Source organism: Rutidosis leptorrhynchoides, chromosome 7, assembly GCF_046630445.1.
Source record: "Rutidosis leptorrhynchoides isolate AG116_Rl617_1_P2 chromosome 7, CSIRO_AGI_Rlap_v1, whole genome shotgun sequence".
In the NCBI taxonomy this organism is placed as follows: Eukaryota; Viridiplantae; Streptophyta; class Magnoliopsida; order Asterales; family Asteraceae; genus Rutidosis; species Rutidosis leptorrhynchoides.
The window spans coordinates 306137750-306160310 of NC_092339.1; positions in this window are offsets into that span (position 1 = coordinate 306137750).

Below are 22561 nucleotides of genomic sequence, written 5' to 3' on the forward strand. Positions count from 1 at the left end.
TTAATTATTATTAGTATTATTATTATTATTGTGATTGTTTTGATTGTTATTGTTATTGTTATTATTAGTATCATACTTGTTATCATATTTGAAAGTATTATAGACATTACTATTATTATTATGATAGGTATTAATAATATTATTATTAGTAATAAACTTATCATTTTAGTATTTTATCATCATTAGGATTATGATTATGATTATCATTATTATTATTATTATGAAGGAAATAAAAATATATTATTATCATCAATATTAGAATTTGTACCGGTTTATAAATAATAGTATCATCAGTACATTTACAATTAATAATATCATATTTATCAGTATCATCATTAATATTTACTAGTATTATTATGATTATCATTTATCATTTTATAAATATTAGAACCCTTATTATTAACATAAGTATGGTATTAGTATTAATATTATTTTAGAGTTATTATTATTAGTATCATTAACAGTTATCATTTTCATTTTTTTTGCTATTAGTATTATCATTATTAATAAAATTATTATTATTATTAGTAAATCATTATTATCTAAATTATTATTTTAACAAATAAATCTTTTGTACACTATATATATACTTATGGTATATACTAGGATTGTATTAATAATTCACATAACAAACTAATAAAATTTCATAAATACAATACTAACCACAAATATATGTATATAAATATATTAATGTCACTATTTATATAAACGTAAATCATTATAGATATATATACATAAAATCGATATATATATAAAATATAACTTAAAATATAATATAAGTATACGTTTTAAAATAAAGGTTAGAATAAATTCTACAAAACTATAATATATAAATAATACATATTAATAAATGAAATTTTGTAACTTACATTATACGTATTAATATATACACAATTGATATAGGTTCGTGAATCCGAGGCCAACCCTGCATTGTTCAATGACGTCATATGTATTTTTACTACAAAATACAGTATCGTGAGTTTCATTTGCCTTTTTACCCTTTATATTTTTGGGCTGAGAATACATGCGCAACTTTTATAACTGTTTTACGAAATTGACACAAGTACGTGAAACTACATTCTATGGTTGGATTATCGGAGTCGAATATGCCCCTTTTTATTAAGTCTGGTAATCTAAGAATTAGGGAACAGACACCCTAATTGACGCGAATCCTAAAGATAGATCTATCGGGCCCAACAAGCCCCATCCAAAGTACCGGATGTTTTAGTACTTCGAAATTTATATCATGTCCGAAGGAGGATCCCGGAATGATGGGGATATTCTTATATATGCATATTGTTAATGTCGGTTACCAGGTGTTCAATCCATATGAATGATATTTTTGTCTCTATGCATGGGACGTATGTTTATGAGAAATGGAAATCTGAAATCTTGTGGTCTATTAAAATGATGGAAACGATTGTTTAAGTTAAACTAATGAACTCACCAACCTTTTAGTTGACACTTTAAAGCATGTTTATTCTCAGGTACGAAAGAAATCTTCCGCTGTGTATTTGCTCATTTTATAGATATTACTTGGAGTCATTCATGGCATATTTCAAAAGACGTTGCATTCGAGTCGTCGAGTTCATCAAGATTATTATCAAGTCAATTATAGTTGGATATATTATGAAATGGTATGCATGCCTGTCAACTTTCGATGTAATGAAAGTTTGTCTTTTCAAAAACGAATGCAATGTTTGTAAAATGTATCATATAGAGGTCAAGTATCTCGCGATGTAATCAACTGTTGTGAATCGTTTATAATCGATATGGACTTCGTCCGGATGGATTAGGACGGGTCTTCACAGTTGGTATCAGAGCGGTGGTCTTAGCGAACCAGGTCTTGCATTAGTGAGTCTAACTGATAGTCGTTAGAATGCATTAATGAGTCTGGACTTCGACCGTGTTTGCATGTCAAAAGTTTTGCTTATCATTTAGTGTCGAAAAATTATTTGCTTATCATCCTTAAAGTCTAACACACGTCTTACTGCCTTTATTGCATAGACAGTGTATAGTTAAATTCATATCTTAGCGTATCTGTTATTGTTACCTTTGCCTGACAGCTTCCGTAGATTCCTCCGTAGCTTATGGGATTTTAGTATTATATATGCATATGTAAATTATGTATTGCAGGGTACTAATCTACATCCTATAATCTATTTCTTATCGAAAATCCTTCATCTGATCGTACGAGATGAATCCCTCAACCAGTTCGAGTCCATCTGATTTCGATAGCTATTTCGATAGTTATTCCGACAGCTATTTCGATATGGATTTCCACTCGAGCTCCGAAAGCAGAGTAACCGGAATGAATCGATCAATTAGCCATCATCTATTCTGAATGAATTGGAGATGGGTTCGTAGTCGACTTAATCAATGGAAACGCGAAGAAGGCGATCATTTCCACTAACCAAATTCACCTCTTGACAATGGACCTAAAACGTTTACCGGCGAACCTGTTCGAGACACCATTTTCTCTCTCATTTCCAAAGTATCTCATCACGATCATATACTATCTCAGATTCTAAACCTCATTCATCCGCTCGTCCGAACCGACAATCATCCCGGTGTAATAGAAGAAGTTAACGAACTTCGCGCATAAGTTGTAGTCTTGGAAAATATGGTGCAAAACGTACCAGCTTCATCCAAATCACCGGCACCAACGGTACCACCAACAACCCAAATTTCAATATCACATGCCTCAACATCTCAATCTATACCTCGAGTATAATCATCATTCTACATGACATTCTACATCAGTTATCTTCGTTCGACATGGTGATTATGTAATCTCTAATGTTTTAGAGATTATTTATTCTAGTTCCAACTGAAAACTAAATGAGTTTAATATCATGTTAACTCATTAAATTCATGATTACATCTGAAGAAAATATATATGTATATATGTTTTCATAAAGATTGTAATTAAAAATTCTTTTGTACAAACTGTTAATAATAAAAATATTTTAACGGGTAGGTAATACCCGAGGAATATTTAAATTTCACATTAATAAGTTACACTGTATATTCTTCGAATCTGATTCAACAGTTATTCACTATCCTATTTACAACCACCGGGATACTTATCCGTTCACCAAAGAATAACTATTTTCATTCAAATTCAATTTCATATTTGAATTTTGACCTATCAGAATCCAACAAGTGGCATAATGAAGAAATAATGGACACAATAAAAATTGATTAGAAACAGACTAATTAACAATATTAAATTTTATTAAGAAACCACGCTAACAAAATCCTAGCTAACTGTTCCTAGCTAACTGTTAATTCCGTATTACATTTTATTTATCGCAATTTATTTATCGCAATTTATTTTATCGCAATTTATATTCTCGCAATTTTATTTATTGTCATTTAATTTCTGTTATTTACTTTACGCACTTTATTTATCGTCATTTAATTTCTGTTATTTTTTTACGCACTTTAAATATCGGGACACGTATACAAGGTTTTGACATATCATATCGACACATCTATATATATTATTTGGAATCACCATAGACACTCTATATGCAGTAATGATCGAGTTCTCTATACAGGGTTGAGGTTGATTCTATAATAATATATATACTTTGAGTTGTGATCGAGTCTGAGACATGTACACGGGTCACGATACGTATTAATTAATTCAAATATTATATATTAAACTATATATGAATGATTGCACTGTCAACTGTGGACTATCGACTGTGGACTAATAACATTGGACAATTAAAATGAATTAAAATATTGAATATAACATATGAAACTAAACAATTCTTCAAGTTTGCCACTTGATTTCGTCTTAAACCTCATTTGTATCTTCACGATTACATTCTGCGTTCAAACCTTTCATGATTCTTGAAAACACCTCAATCGATAGGATGAATCAACCGCACTTCATCTACGGAAGGAAAGATTTATGCATATAGTTATGCACCTGAGAAACTCTCGGCAATTGAGTAAAAGTTCAACACGTAGCCGCGTCAGATCCTTTGGCATTTATTAACAAAAACAACTTTGCGATCCCTTTTCAAAATTAGCCAATTTTGTCACAACTCCAACAAGTCAACTTCGATTTTTCGTACGAAACAACCTTATTATAACGTTTATATATACGCGTGCTCTTTTATTGTTACCAGGTAACCTTTCATATTCCATCATATTACCATCAGCGTTTAATCATCTAAAAACACAATTCTCCTGAAACCACCTCGGATTAATAACCGATGATTCAGATATCATAGCATTAAATGCAGAGGAAACAGAAAAATTGTAGATGGTCTAAACGGACAAAAGTTTGATGATAAAGAAAGGAGTGTTAGGAACGCTCGATAGAAAATTGGGTATTGAAAAACAGATTGAGTTACCCATGAAGGAGACCAAGGACAAATACAAGGACCAAATCCTATATTCAAAGGATTCAGGTAATTCTGGATCCGTTGAAATCTTTAGAGAATATCTTGCTCCGAAGTCATGTTAAAATCTTGCGGAAAATCTTTCTCCATCAACCGTCGAACTTAGAAATTCCAAAATATCATCATCAATATCTTTGATATTTCTGAGGATATTTTCATAAATATTCTCGTCCGAAATTATATACCTCTTCGTGCTTCCTGTGTATCAATATATTGGAAACATTCAATAGAAAATATAGTACCGAAAAGCAGATTATGCGAAACTATGAAGAAAGCCGTGGATAAATCACAAAGAATAAGTTTGACTTCAAAGAATCCAAATAATTCAATGTCTGCTAAAGTCTATAGTGAATAACTTGCTCCTTACTCTAAACCCTTGCAGACAATAGTTTCTATCATCCTCTGATCTTTAGATATTCTGAGATATTATCGTACCTTTCATTATAAATATCCTCCATATTTCTGGAGATATTTTTATAACTATTCTTATCTGAAATCATTAATCTTTTCGTGCTATCAGTATTACATCATATAGAAACTGTTAGTTTCTATATTCTGTAAATTTTCAAGCTTAAAATATGAATGTTATTGTAGTAATGATGGGAACTGATGCATGAGTTAGTATAATATAATGACACTTGATCAACGTGATTATATTACAGTAAGTCATGCTGAGTTTCTAAATGAAACGTGATGATTCACAGATCATAACGTCATCATGTGCCATGTTACATAACTCTTTCATCCTACTTAACTCCGTAACAAATCAAGAAAATGTATTCTTGATGGTTCTATCTTCCGTGATGTTGATAAATTTGAAAATCAAATCGTGCTATCACGTTCCTTCATGCTTAGAACATTATAATCATTCAAAACTCTATATCTATAAATTCTGGACCATTATTCGCTTGACTTGAAGTCGGGAAGAGAAAACAAAAGCATAGAGCTTTGAAATATAAGGGAGAATATAAAGTCCGATAACAACACATAAATTACAAACCGTGTATATCAATGTTTATCGCAACATAAAGACACGGGAGAATTAAAAATATTATAATCCCGAGAGCGAAGTAGAAGAAAGCAGATTCCTCTGGTGGAAGTTGGAAAAGGAGAATGATTGTTGCGATAGTAAGGATGAGGACAAGGATCAGAACTGGATTAATCATTTTCAGAATCTTTTGGATGTATGAACTAAGAAAGAAAGTATAAGAATGGTGAGAATAATGGAAAGGAAGAGCTTAATTTATACTGGAAATATCAGACGTAGTAATCGGGGCAGATCACCGTATTTAATTAAAGAGATCTTAATTTCCATAAATCCCGAAGAATCAGATTTTATAGATCTTCAAGATTTTCTTTAAATCCCTTAAATTCCGGAATTCAACCAAGGCAATGTCAAAAGTTAAGACGCGCCTTATTTTCTAAATTCAAACCTGACTACGTCAAAAGTTAAAAACAAATCTTTGTTTCTCATTTCATCCTTTTGTGAATAGCTTCATTCGCACTCTTCGAATAATTGAATTATTTTTATCCATATTACTCAATGATGATAAAACTCAAGTTATCAACTCATATTCGTCAGGAAAACATATTTATTGTTAGCTATGACGACCTCACTCAAATTTCGGGACGAAATTTCTTTAACGGGTAGGTACTGTGATGACCCGGGAATTTCCGACCAAATTTAAACATAATCTTATATGATTCGACTCGATAAGCAAAGTCTATTAAACCGAGTCTCATTATGTTTGAACTATTTCATGATAACATTTGACCTTTAACTATTTTCGACGATTCACGAACCTTTAATTGTAACTAAGAATGTAAATATAAATAATTATATATAAAACTAATTATATTAGTATTAATGAACTATTAAGTAATTTTGTTATTATAAAAGATAACATTTAATAACTAAAGATTTTCATTTTGAATATATATAGTATATTGTATATAAATGATTCAAACATATTTTACCAACGTTATCAAAATATTAAATGTACAATGTTATACTTTGTAGTTAATTGTTTAATATACATAATTAATCATCTACTCAACATTTAAAACATGATTTTATATATATGGTAGTATACATATATACATAAATATAACTATATATATATATATGATTTTATACATAATTATTATATTATGTATATGTAGAAATTTATAATATATCTATGATGAAATAATGTACTATTTTAATAAATATATATAATACTTACATATATAAAACATTTATATTTTTCATAATTACATACATAAGTATAATATAATTAGTATGTAAATAAATATTATAATATATTTATATTAAAATGCATAAATATATAATATTCAGTATATGTTACAATACATATTACATAATTATTAAATATTACATAATAATAGATGATATTAATAAATTAAATTTAAATACAAATATAGTTGTTGTAGTAATGTTATTTGTATCGTCAAATATCAATATTTGTATTCATAATATCACTTTATATCATATAAAGATGAAATTGGATGTATAAATTAGATTATTATTACTAATATTATTATTATCGATAAAATATTAATATTATCATAATTAGTATGGTATTATTATTATTATTATTATTATTATTATTATTATTATTATTATTATTATTATTATTATTATTATTATCATTTTTACAATTATTATTATCATTAATATTATATTTATCATTATTATTAATTTTATTAATATTATTAGATATTAATAATATTGTTATTATATATTATTATTATTAATTAAAAAAAACAGTAGGGATCTATATTATACGCTTGACCTCTGTATCCTTTATCTCTATTATTATTATTTTTTTGTTTCTTTCCTGCTCCAAACTCGTGAACCTGTGTTGACATTTTCTCCATTTTTTATCAACCGATCTCTATTATTACAAAATGATTATGTATAATTGCAAATCAAATAAAAAGGAAATCCAATGGGATTAAAGAGCACAGCGATATTTTTTTTTCTTCTTCTCTGCACGCTCCAATTTTTTTTCTCTTAATTCAATTTCGAATAAAGTTTCAAAATCTAAAAATGCAGAAAGGTTAGAAATCTTTCTTTGAATCTATCTGCAAAATCTCAACTCTCAAATCTTTATACCGATCTTGAATTTTGAAGTCAAAGTTTAGTTTAAAAAAAGTCAACAATTGTTCTTGAGACAAATTCGCGTTCGTGTATATGTTTCTGATCAAATTGACGATTCCAGTAGTTTTTATACATGTTTAGAAAACTATTTCGTGTTATAAACATTATCTATAATGTTATCTATTACGAAATCAATTTTTTTTGTTTTGTTCCAAGAACCGACGCTGCAGTAGGCCTTTAGTGTTTTTTTTTTTTATTTTAGAACCCAAATTATTTTTTTTTCTGTAATGTTTTGAAGCTTTAAAAGGAACCCTGATTTTTTATTTTTTTTTTTTTTGGTTATTGATGTTTTGTTGAATCCATGAGACTTGTGGAGAAGAAGAGGAATAGAAGAAAAACAGTTTATATATAAAATTTAAATTCGATATTAGTACAGAGAATCAGAATTGGTGGGATGGTCGAGAGTGTTTGCGTGTGAGCATGTGGTCACGAGATCGAGTCCAGAGGACGGTAGTTTCTTTTTTTTTTTTGAAACTCTTTTCATGTGAGGTAGTTTTCTTTTCTAATTTTATTATTGTTATTATATATTAATTATTATTAGTATTATTATTATTATTGTGATTGTTTTGATTGTTATTGTTATTGTTATTATTAGTATCATACTTGTTATCATATTTGAAAGTATTATAGACATTACTATTATTATTATGATAGGTATTAATAATATTATTATTAGTAATAAACTTATCATTTTAGTATTTTATCATCATTAGGATTATGATTATGATTATCATTATTATTATTATTATGAAGGAAATAAAAATATATTATTATCATCAATATTAGAATTTGTACCGGTTTATAAATAATAGTATCATCAGTACATTTACAATTAATAATATCATATTTATCAGTATCATCATTAATATTTACTAGTATTATTATGATTATCATTTATCATTTTATAAATATTAGAACCCTTATTATTAACATAAGTATGGTATTAGTATTAATATTATTTTAGAGTTATTATTATTAGTATCATTAACAGTTATCATTTTCATTTTTTTTGCTATTAGTATTATCATTATTAATAAAATTATTATTATTATTAGTAAATCATTATTATCTAAATTATTATTTTAACAAATAAATCTTTTGTACACTATATATATACTTATGGTATATACTAGGATTGTATTAATAATTCACATAACAAACTAATAAAATTTCATAAATACAATACTAACCACAAATATATGTATATAAATATATTAATGTCACTATTTATATAAACGTAAATCATTATAGATATATATACATAAAATCGATATATATATAAAATATAACTTAAAATATAATATAAGTATACGTTTTAAAATAAAGGTTAGAATAAATTCTACAAAACTATAATATATAAATAATACATATTAATAAATGAAATTTTGTAACTTACATTATACGTATTAATATATACACAATTGATATAGGTTCGTGAATCCGAGGCCAACCCTGCATTGTTCAATGACGTCATATGTATTTTTACTACAAAATACAGTATCGTGAGTTTCATTTGCCTTTTTACCCTTTATATTTTTGGGCTGAGAATACATGCGCAACTTTTATAACTGTTTTACGAAATTGACACAAGTACGTGAAACTACATTCTATGGTTGGATTATCGAAGTCGAATATGCCCCTTTTTATTAAGTCTGGTAATCTAAGAATTAGGGAACAGACACCCTAATTGACGCGAATCCTAAAGATAGATCTATCGGGCCCAACAAGCCCCATCCAAAGTACCGGATGTTTTAGTACTTCGAAATTTATATCATGTCCGAAGGAGGATCCCGGAATGATGGGGATATTCTTATATATGCATATTGTTAATGTCGGTTACCAGGTGTTCAATCCATATGAATGATATTTTTGTCTCTATGCATGGGACGTATGTTTATGAGAAATGGAAATCTGAAATCTTGTGGTCTATTAAAATGATGGAAACGATTGTTTAAGTTAAACTAATGAACTCACCAACCTTTTAGTTGACACTTTAAAGCATGTTTATTCTCAGGTACGAAAGAAATCTTCCGCTGTGTATTTGCTCATTTTATAGATATTACTTGGAGTCATTCATGGCATATTTCAAAAGACGTTGCATTCGAGTCGTCGAGTTCATCAAGATTATTATCAAGTCAATTATAGTTGGATATATTATGAAATGGTATGCATGCCTGTCAACTTTCGATGTAATGAAAGTTTGTCTTTTCAAAAACGAATGCAATGTTTGTAAAATGTATCATATAGAGGTCAAGTATCTCGCGATGTAATCAACTGTTGTGAATCGTTTATAATCGATATGGACTTCGTCCGGATGGATTAGGACGGGTCTTCACACAAACCACCGAACCCGAGCTCATTCATGGAACAACCAAGAAACTTCTTTAACCTCAGAAAGGCTCGAGACGACCGTAGTCGCCAAAGGAGCTATGCCACTGTTAGACGTAAACTTTTCAAATTCCATGTGGGAAACCGCGTAACGTTAAAAGTCGCACCTTGAAAAGGTGTAGTCCGTTTCGGAAACGTAGAAAGCTAAATCCGCGATATTTTTAGTCCTTTTGAAATTTTGGGGTGTGTTGTGCCCGTTGCTTACCGCTTCGAACTTCCGACTCAAACAAATTCCGTTCATCCTACATTCTGTGTATCAAACTTAAAGGCGTGTCTTGTGAGACAAGAACTTGTTATCCTCTTCGATGAACTTACTATCAACGATAAACCTCACTTACAAGGAGGACCGGTTGAAACTATGAATCGTGAAACCAACTTTAAAACAACGTAAAATCCCGACCGTCAAAGTTCGTTGAAATGCCCAAGGTAGTACCCTCACTTATTCGTAGAGTTTACAATGCAAGGTTTCGAAGAAGAAACAACAACTACTACTTCCAACTAAATTTCGGGACGAAATTTCTTTTGAGGTGTGGATAATGTAACATCCCGCGTTTTTCCGTTAAATTTAATTTTAACACCGTTTTTTTTTTATAATATCTTTCGTTATTTAAATTCGTATTTTCCGATGACTAACGTTCTTAATATTCTCGTTATTTAATTATAACATCACTCGTTTACTCGAGCATTTTTAAAATATTCGTTTGGTTAATTCCCGCACCCGCTTTGAAACTTGAGGGACCGAGGTTGCCAAGTGGGCAAACTAGTTGACTAGGTCAACTAGTCAACCCACCTTATCCATCCATTCATTTCACCTCCCACCTTCTTCCTCTTTTCTCTCTACTTCCCATTCATGAACTCAAACACCCATCTTCATAAAATCATCATCTAAATCCGGATCGAGAAGCAAACTTCAAAAAAAATTACATTTTCATGATCCTCTCTTCATCCTCTACATTTTGGTACCAATTTCTTCACAATTGGGTAACATTTCTAAAACTCTAGATTTTCTCTAAATTCGTTTTATATACTTGAAATGGTGTTAGTTAGTGTCTATGGCTCGTGTATAACATGAATTTATGTTTTGTTTGCTCGATTCGTTATTTTGAGTAACTAGTTTGAACATTTGAAATGGGTGTGCTTAATCCTTAATTTTGAATGAGTTAATGTTGTTAAATTGTTAGAGTTTATGTTTTAAAAGTGTTACTAGCATCTTTAGCATCAATTTGATGTGTAGGTTGATTTGGAAAACATCATTAACATGATTATTGGTTTTGTGATTCTTGAATAGGGTTTGATGAACTCTAAAAAGAAATTTTGATGCTTTGAATGCCATGAAATGTTATTAGTTAGTGATTAGTTGTATTGTATGTTTCATTACCTTCAAAATGGCATATCATATGTGTGAATTGCATTCTCGAATCTTAAAATGCGTTTTGTAAACTTGAAACGATGGTTTTGAACATTTAATGACCACTTGACGAGATTTCGGCTATTGTAAATGATGTTTTTGCTTGATGAAAAGTGCTTAGTTGTATTCCTTGTCAAAATACCTTTCCAACGATATAAGATACTTGTTTTGGATGTTTACGGTTTAGGATTTATGGGTATTTGAAGTTGGATTCGTGCTTGAGTGTGAAAACTGCCAGAATTCTCTGCACAGGTAATGGCGCGGCGCGCCAAAGTGGTCTGTCCAACTTTGTCGATTTTTGAATAATGTTTGCTATGCTACGCACCTCCGATTCACATGTAACTTGTTCTAACATGCTCATATATGATTAAAAACCTCAGAAAAATAGTTCGGGACCCGACCCGAACGTGTTGACTTTTCGTTGACTTTGACCGACCGAAGTTCGACTTTTTTTCAAACTTAACCAAATGATTGTGCAATCTTCCTAACTTGTTTCTATACTTGTATCTTGCATGAAACTTGACAAATTGATTCACATGCTATATTTAATCGAGTCTTAACGAGCCATAGGACTAATTGAACACATTTCGCCCGACCTTGTGACGTAACCGGTTAATTAATACAACTTACTTGTTTAGGTCAAGGCTAAGCAACTATCATGCACACGTTTACTTTGTGAAGTACTTTTATACTCGTGCACTCGAGGTGAGATCATAGTCCCATCTTTCAAACAACTTTTATGCTTTAAACTATGGGATGAGAAACATATACGTATCATACTTTTATACATTGAACACAAGTACGAAAATGAACATTCCACGTACGGGTTTGAACAAAAAGCCTCAATTCAATTATCATTAGTTACACTTGCAGGGTGTAAACGTGAACTTATATTATGTGATCACATGGGCTTGACGAGCCTCATTCGGACGGTTCGCTACCGTTAGCGGATGAAATATATTTTCGGGTCTAGTGTATGTTCTAACACTACGCAAAGGGTGCAAAACAGTTAAGTTTGATAATTTGGTGCCTGGGATACAAACAACAACTTTGGAATGCAAATGATTTTGATAATCATCTTATACTAAATCTTGTGGTTCAAATACAACGGTTACTAAAACACCAATGATTTCACCAACGTTTTTCGTTGACAGTTTTCTATATGTTTCTCAGGTTCATACTTGGCTATTTGATACATGCTTCCGCATGCACTCATACTTGCTTGGAGTCAAGCATGTATGCATACACTCTGATTTCTTGCTTGGGGTCAAGCATACATACATACATACGCTAGTGATAGCACCTTTGGATTCAAACATATTGTTTACATACTTACGCTATTTATAGTAACCGCGATTTTAAACTAATTATGTCGCAAGTTACCTCATTTATAATTTATACTTTTGCAAACTTAAAATTGTTGTCGAACGGTTTTGTAAACTAAACTTTGAAAGCATGATACGTTTCAAAAGAATGCGACATAATTTTGGTCAAACGAGTCTCATATAGGGACTACGACCACGTTTCGGGACCTCAGTTAGCGACGCCGTCAATGACGATTTTGGTCGGGTCGCTACACCAAAAACACCTACAAACACTTTCATTCTTCAATTTTCTTCATCTAATTGATCTCTCTCAAGTTCTATCTTCAAGTTCTAAGTGTTCTTCATAAATTCCAAAAGTTCTAGTTTCATAAAATCAAGAATACTTCCAAGATTGCAAGTTTACTTCCAAGTTTTCTAAATCCATTCCAAGTAATCATCCAAGATCAAGAAATATTTGTTACTTACAGTAGGTTATCTTTCTAATACAAGGTAATAATCATATTCAAACTTTAATTCAATTTCTATAACTATAACAATCTTATTTCGAGTGGAAATCTTACTTGAAATTGTTTTCGTGTCATGATTCTACTTCAAGAACTTTCAAGCCATCCAAGGATCCTTTGAAGATAGATCTATTTTTCTCATTTCCAGTAGGTTTATCCAAGGAACTTGAGGTAGTAATGATGTTCATAACATCATTCGATTCATACATATAAAGCTATCTTATTCGAAGGTTTAAACTTGTAATCACTAGAACATAGTTTAGTTAATTCTAAACTTGTTCGCAAATAAAAGTTAATCCTTCTAACTTAACTTTTAAAATCAACTAAACACATGTTCTATATCTATATGATATGCTAACTTAATGATTTAAAACCTGGAAACACGAAAAACACCGTAAAACCGGATTTACGCCGTCGTAGTAACACCGCGGGCTGTTTTGGGTTAGTTAATTAAAAACTATGATAAACTTTGATTTAAAAGTTGTTATTCTGGGAAAATGATTTTTATTATAAACATGAAACTATATCCAAAAATTATGGTTAAACTCAAAGTGGAAGTATGTTTTCTAAAATGGTCATCTAGACGTCGTTCTTTCGACTGAAATGACTACCTTTACAAAAACGACTTGTAACTTATTTTTCTGACTATAAACCTATACTTTTTCTGTTTAGATTCATAAAATAGAGTTCAATATGAAACCATAGCAATTTGATTCACTCAAAACGGATTTAAAATGAAGAAGTTATGGGTAAAACAAGATTGGATAATTTTTCTCATTTTAGCTACGTGAAAATTGGTAACAAATCTATTCCAACCATAACTTAATCAACTTGTATTGTATATTATGTAATCTTGAGATACCATAGACACGTATACAATGTTTCGACCTATCATGTCGACACATCTATATATATTTCGGAACAACCATAGACACTCTATATGTGAATGTTGGAGTTAGCTATACAGGGTTGAGGTTGATTCCAAAATATATATAGTTTGAGTTGTGATCAATACTGAGATACGTATACACTGGGTCGTGGATTGATTCAAGATAATATTTATCGATTTATTTCTGTACATCTAACTGTGGACAACTAGTTGTAGGTTACTAACGAGGACAGCTGACTTAATAAACTTAAAACATCAAAATATATTAAAAGTGCTGTAAATATATTTTGAACATACTTTGATATATATGTATATATTGTTATAGGTTCGTGAATCGACCAGTGGCCAAGTCTTACTTCCCGGCGAAGTAAAAAAATCTGTGAAAGTGAGTTATAGTCCCACTTTTAAAATCTAATATTTTTGGGATGAGAATACATGCAGGTTTTATAAATGATTTACAAAATAGACACAAGTACGTGAAACTACATTCTAGGGTTGAATTTGAAATGTCCCGTTCTTATTGATTAAAAACGTTCCATATTAATTGATTTCGTTGCGAGGTTTTGACCTCTATATGAGACGTTTTTCAAAGACTACATTCATTTTAAAACAAACCATAACCTTTATTTCATCAATAAAGGTTTAAAAATCTTTACGTAGATTATCAAATAATGATAATCTAAAATATCCTGTTTACACACGACCATTACATAATGGTTTACAATACAAATATGTTACAACAAAATAAGTTTCTTGAATGCAGTTTTTACACAATATCATACAAGTATGGACTCCAAATCTCGTCCTTATTTAAGTATGCGATAGCGGAAGCTCTTAATAATCACCTGAGAATAAACATGCTTAAAACGTCAACAAAAATGTTGGTGAGTTATAGGTTTAACCTATATATATCAAATCATAATAATAGACCACAAGATTTCATATTTCAATACACATCCCATACATAGAGATAAAAATCATTCATATGGTGAACACCTGGTAACCGACATTAACAAGATGCATATATAAGAATATCCCCATCATTCCGGGACACCCTTCAGATATGATATAAATTTTGAAGCACTAAAGCATCCGGTACTTTGGATGGGGTTTGTTAGGCCCAATAGATCTATCTTTAGGATTCGCGTCAGTTAGGGTGTCTGTTCCCTAATTCTTAGATTACCAGACTTAATAAAAAAAGGGGCATATTCGATTTCGATAATTCAACCATAGAATGTAGTTTCACGTACTTGTGTCTATTTTGTAAATCATTTATAAAACCTGCATGTATTCTCATCCCAAAAATATTAGATTTTAAAAGTGGGACTATAACTCACTTTCACAGATTTTTACTTCGTCGGGAAGTAAGACTTGGCCACTGGTTGATTCACGGACCTATAACAATATATACATATATATCAAAGTATGTTCAAAATATATTTACAACACTTTTAATATATTTTAATGTTTTAAGTTTATTAAGTCAGCTGTCCTCGTTAGTAACCTACAACTAGTTGTCCACAGTTAGATGTACAGAAATAAATCGATAAATATTATCTTGAATCAATCCACGACCCAGTGTATACGTATCTCAGTATTGATCACAACTCAAACTATATATATTTTGGAATCAACCTCAACCCTGTATAGCTAACTCCAACATTCACATATAGAGTGTCTATGGTTGTTCCGAAATATATATAGATGTGTCGACATGATTGGTCGAAACATTGTATACGTGTCTATGGTATCTCAAGATTACATAATATACAATACAAGTTGATTAAGTTATGGTTGGAATAGATTTGTTACCAATTTTCACGTAGCTAAAATGAGAAAAATTATCCAATCTTGTTTTACCCATAACTTCTTCATTTTAAATCCGTTTTGAGTGAATCAAATTGCTATGGTTTCATATTGAACTCTATTTTATGCACCTAAACAGAAAAAGTATAGGTTTATAGTCGGAAAAATAAGTTACAAGTCGTTTCTGTAAAGGTAGTCATTTCAGTCGAAAGAACGACGTCTAGATGACCATTTTAGAAAACATACTTTCACTTTGAGTTTAACCATAATTTTTGGATATAGTTTCATGTTCATAATAAAAATCATTTTCTCAGAATAACAACTTTTAAATCAAAGTTTATCATAGTTTTTAATTAACTAACCCAAAACAGCCCGCGGTGTTACTACGACGGCGTAAATCCGATTTTACGGTATTTTTCGTGTTTCCAGGTTTTAAATCATTAAGTTAGCATATCATATAAATATAGAACATGTGTTTAGTTGATTTTAAAAGTCAAGTTAGAAGGATTAACTTTTGTTTGCGAACAAGTTTAGAATTAACTAAACTATGTTCTAGTGATTACAAGTTTAAACCTTCGAATAAGATAGCTTTATATGTATGAATCGAATGATGTTATGAACATAATTACTACCTTAAGTTCCTTATATAAACCTACTGGAAAAGAGAAAAATGGATCTAGCTTCAACGGATCCTTGGATGGCTCGAAGTTCTTGAAGCAGAATCATGACACGAAAACAAGTTCAAGTAAGATCATTACTTGAAATAAGATTGTTATAGTTATAGAAATTGAACCAAAGTTTGAATATGATTATTACCTTGTATTAGAATGATAACCTACTGTAAGAAACAAAGATTTCTTGAGGTTGGATGATCACCTTACAAGATTGGAAGTGAGCTAGCAAACTTGAAAGTATTCTTGATTTTATGTAACTAGAACTTGTAGAATTTATGAAGAACACTTAGAACTTGAAGATAGAAATTGAGAGAGATCAATTAGATGAAGAAAATTGAAGAATTAAAGTGTTTGTAGGTGTTTTTGGTCGTTGGTGTATGGATTAGATATAAAGGATATGTAATTTTGTTTTCATGTAAATAAGTCATGAATGATTACTCATATTTTTGTAATTTTATGAGATATTTCATGCTAGTTGCCAAATGATGGTTCCCACATGTGTTAGGTGACTCACATGGGCTGCTAAGAGCTAATCATTGGAGTGTATATACCAATAGTACATACATCTAAAAGCTGTGTATTGTACGAGTACGAATACGGGTGCATACGAGTAGAATTGTTGATGAAACTGAACGAGGATGTAATTGTAAGCATTTTTGTTAAGTAGAAGTATTTTGATAAGTGTATTGAAGTCTTTCAAAAGTGTATAAATACATATTAAAACACTACATGTATATACATTTTAACTGAGTCGTTAAGTCATCGTTAGTCGTTACATGTAAGTGTTGTTTTGAAACCTTTAGGTTAACAATCTTGTTAAATGTTGTTAACCCAATGTTTATAATATCAAATGAGATTTTAAATTCTTATATTATCATGATATTATCATGTATGAATATCTCTTAATATGATATATATACATTAAATGTCTTTACAACGATAATCGTTACATATATGTCTCGTTTAAAAATCATTAAGTTAGTAGTCTTGTTTTTACATATGTAGTTCATTGTTAATATACTTAATGATATGTTTACTTATCATAGTATCATGTTAACTATATATATATCCATATATATGTCATCATATAGTTTTTACAAGTTTTAACGTTCGTGAATCACCGGTCAACTTGGGTGGTCAATTGTCTATATGAAACATATTTCAATTAATCAAGTCTTAACAAGTTTGATTGCTTAACATGTTGGAAACATTTAATCATGTAAATATCAATCTCAATTAATATATATAAACATGGAAAAGTTCGGGTCACTACAGTACCTACCCGTTAAATAAATTTCGTCCCGAAATTTTAAGCTGTTGAAGGTGTTGACGAATCTTCTGGAAATAGATGTGGGTATTTCTTCTTCATCTGATCTTCATGCTCCCAGGTGAACTCGGGTCCTCTACGAGCATTCCATCGAACCTTAACAATTGGTATCTTGTTTTGCTTAAGTCTTTTAACCTCACGATCCATTATTTCGACGGGTTCTTCGATGAATTGAAGTTTTTCGTTGATTTGGATTTCATCTAATGGAATAGTGAGATCTTCTTTAGCAAAACATTTCTGCAAATTCGAGACGTGGAAAGTGTTATGTACAGCCGCGAGTTGTTGAGGTAACTCAAGTCGGTAAGCTACTGGTCCGACACGATCAATAATCTTGAATGGTCCAATATACCTTGGATTTAATTTCCCTCGTTTACCAAATCGAACAACGCCTTTCCAAGGTGCAACTTTAAGCATGACCATCTCTCCAATTTCAAATTCTATATCTTTTCTTTTAATGTCAGCGTAGCTCTTTTGTCGACTTTGGGCGGTTTTCAACCGTTGTTGAATTTGGATGATCTTCTCGGTAGTTTCTTGTATAATCTCCGGACCCGTAATCTGTCTATCCCCCACTTCACTCCAACAAATCGGAGACCTGCACTTTCTACCATAAAGTGCTTCAAACGGCGCCATCTCAATGCTTGAATGGTAGCTGTTGTTGTAGGAAAATTCTGCTAACGGTAGATGTCGATCCCAACTATTTCTGAAATCAATAACACATGCTCGTAGCATGTCTTCAAGCGTTTGTATCATCCTTTCGCTCTGCCCATCAGTTTGTGGATGATAGGCAGTACTCATGTCTAGACGAGTTCCTAATGCTTGCTGTAATGTCTGCCAGAATCTTGAAATAAATCTGCCATCCCTATCAGAGATAATAGAGATTGGTATTCCATGTCTGGAGATAACTTCCTTCAAATACAGTCGTGCTAACTTCTCTATCTTGTCATCTTCTCTTATTGGCAGGAAGTGTGCTGATTTGGTGAGACGATCAACTATTACCCAAATAGTATCAAAACCACTTGCAGTCCTTGGCAATTTAGTGATGAAATCCATGGTAATGTTTTCCCATTTCCATTCCGGGATTTCGGGTTGTTGAAGTAGACCTGATGGTTTCTGATGCTCAGCTTTGACCTTAGAACACGTCAAACATTCTCCTACATATTTAGCAACATCGGCTTTCATACCCGGCCACCAAAAATGTTTCTTGAGATCCTTGTACATCTTCCCCGTTTCAGGATGTATTGAGTATCTGATTTTATGAGCTTCTCTAAGTACCATTTCTCTCATATCTCCAAATTTTGGTACCCAAATCCTTTCAGCCCTATACCGGGTTCCGTCTTCCCGAATATTAAGATGCTTCTCCGATCCTTTGGGTATTTCATCCTTTAAATTTCCTTCTTTTAAAACTCCTTGTTGCGCCTCCTTTATTTGAGTAGTAAGGTTATTATGAATCATTATATTCATAGATTTTACTCGAATGGGTTCTCTGTCCTTCCTGCTCAAGGCATCGGCTACCACATTTGCCTTCCCTGGGTGGTAACGAATCTCAAAGTCATAATCATTCAACAATTCAATCCACCTACGCTGCCTCATATTCAGTTGTTTCTGATTAAATATGTGTTGAAGACTTTTGTGGTCGGTATATATAATACTTTTGACCCCATATAAGTAGTGCCTCCAAGTCTTTAATGCAAAAACAACCGCGCCTAATTCCAAATCATGCGTCGTATAATTTTGTTCGTGAATCTTCAATTGTCTAGACGCATAAGCAATCACCTTCGTTCGTTGCATTAATACACAACCGAGACCTTGCTTTGATGCGTCACAATAAATCACAAAATCATCATTCTCTTTAGGCAATGACAATATAGGTGCCGTAGTTAGCTTTTTCTTCAATAACTGAAACGCTTTCTCTTGTTCATCATTTCATTCAAATTTCTTCCCTTTATGCGTTAATGCAGTCAAGGGTTTTTCTATTCTATAAAAGTCTTGGATGAACCTTCTATGGTAACCAGCTAGTCCTAAAAACTGGCGTATGTGTTTCGGAGTTTTCGGGGTTTCCCACTTTTCAACAGTTTCTATCTTTGCCGGATCCACCATAATACCTTCTTTGTTCACTATGTGACCGAGGAATTGAACTTCTTCCCACCAAAATGCACACTTTGAAAACTTAGCGTACAATTCTTCCTTCCTCAATACTTCTAACACCTTTCTCAAATGTTCACCGTGTTCTTGGTCATTCTTTGAGTAAATAAGTATGTCATCAATGAAAACAATGACAAACTTGTCAAGGTATGGTCCACACACTCGGTTCATAAGGTCCATGAACATAGCTGGTGCATTAGTTAAACCAAACGGCATGACCATAAACTCGTAATGACCGTAACGTGTTCTGAAAGCAGTCTTTGGAATATCATCTTCTTTTACCCGCATTTGATGATACCCGGAACGTAAGTCAATCTTTGAATAAAGAGACGAGCCTTGTAGTTGATCAAATATGTCGTCGATTCTCAGTAGTGGGTAAAGGTTCTTGATGGTAAGTTTGTTCAACTCTCGGTAGTCGATACACAACCTGAATGTACCATCTTTCTTCTTGACAAACAAAACAGGAGCTCCCCACGGTGATGTGCTTGGTCGAATGAAACCATGCTCTAAAAGTTCTTGTAATTGGCTTTGCAGTTCTTTCATCTCGCTGGGTGCGAGTCTGTAAGGAGCACGAGCTATTGGTGCAGCTCCTGGTACAAGATCTATTTGAAATTCAACGGATCGATGTGGGGGTAATCCCGGTAATTCTTTCGGAAATACATTGGGAAATTCTTTTGCAATGGGAACATCATTGATGCTCTTTTCTTCAGTTTGTACTTTCTCGACGTGTGCTAGAACAGCATAGCAACCTTTTCTTATTAGTTTTCGTGCCTTCAAATTACTAATAAGATGTAGCTTCGTGTTGCCCTTTTCTCCGTACACCATTAAGGGTTTTTCTTTTTCTCGTATAATGTGAATTGCATTTTTGTAACAAACGATCTCTGCTTTCACTTCTTTCAACCAGTCCATACCGATTATCACATCAAAACTCCCTAACTCTACTGGTATCAAATCAATCTTAAATGTTTCGTTAACCAGTTTAATTTCTCGATTCCGACATATATTATCTGCTAAAATTAATTTACCATTTGTTAATTCGAGTAAAAATTTACTATCCAAAGGCGTCAATGGACAACTTAATTTAGCACAAAAATCTCTACTCATATAGCTTCTATCCGCACCCGAATCAAATAAAATGTAAGCAGATTTATTGTCAATAAGAAACGTACCCGTAACAAGCTCCGGGTCTTCATGTGCCTCTGCCGCATTAATATTGAAAACTCTTCCGTGGCCTTGTCCATTCGTGTTCTCCTGGTTCGGGCAATTTTTAATAATGTGGCCCGGTTTTCCACATTTATAACAAACTACATTGGCATAACTTGCTCCGACACTACTTGCTCCGCCATTACTCGTCCGACACCATTTGTTCCTTTCGTTCTATTAAACCCTAGTCCGTAGACCTCACACTTCGCCGCGCTATGACCATTTCTTTTATACTTGTTGCAAAATTTGGTGCAGAACCCCGAGTGATACTTTTCACACCTTTGGCATAGCTGCTTCTGATTGTTGTTGTTGTTGCGGTTATTATTGTTGTTGGGATGATTGTTGTAGTTGCTATTGTTGTTGTTGTTGTTGTTGTTGTTGTTGGGCCATTTGTTGTAGTTGCGATTGATGTTGCGATTGTTGGGATAATTGTTGCGATTATTGTTGTAATTGCTGTTGTTGTTCTATTGTTGATTCTTATCACCGTTTTCCTCCCACTTTCTTTTGACTTGCTTCACATTGGCCTCTTCAGCGGTCTGTTCTTTAATTCTTTCTTCAATCTGGTTCACTAGTTTGTGAGCCATTCTACATGCCTGTTGTATGGAGGCGGGCTCGTGTGAACTTATATCTTCTTGGATTCTTTCCGGTTATCCTTTCACAAACGCGTTGATCTTCTCTTCCTCATCTTCGAATGCTCCCGGACACAATAGGCACAATTCTGTGAATCGTCTTTCGTACGTGGTAATATCAAATCCTTGGGTTCGTAACCCTCTAAGTTCTGTCTTGAGCTTATTGACCTCGGTTCTGGGACGGTACTTCTCGTTCATCAAGTGCTTGAATGCTGACCACGGTAGTGCGTACGCATCGTCTTGTCCCACTTGCTCTAGATAGGTATTCCACCATGTTAACGCAGAACCTGTGAAGGTATGCGTAGCGTACTTCACTTTGTCCTCTTCAGTACACTTACTTATGGCAAACACCGATTCGACCTTCTCGGTCCACCGTTTCAATCCGATCGGTCCTTCGGTTCCATCAAATTCCAAAGGTTTGCAGGCAGTGAATTCTTTGTAGGTGCATCCTACACGATTTCCTGTACTGCTAGATCCAAGGTTATTGTTGGTATGTAGCGCAGCCTGTACTGCGGCTATGTTTGAAGCTAGAAAAGTACGGAATTCCTCTTCATTCATATTCACGGTGTGTCGAGTAGTCGGTGCCATTTCCTTCAAAATAGTCAAATGGAACAAGTTAATCATACAGAATATTAAGAGTAGTTAATAGTATTTCGTAGCATAATATGAACTCATTTATAAAA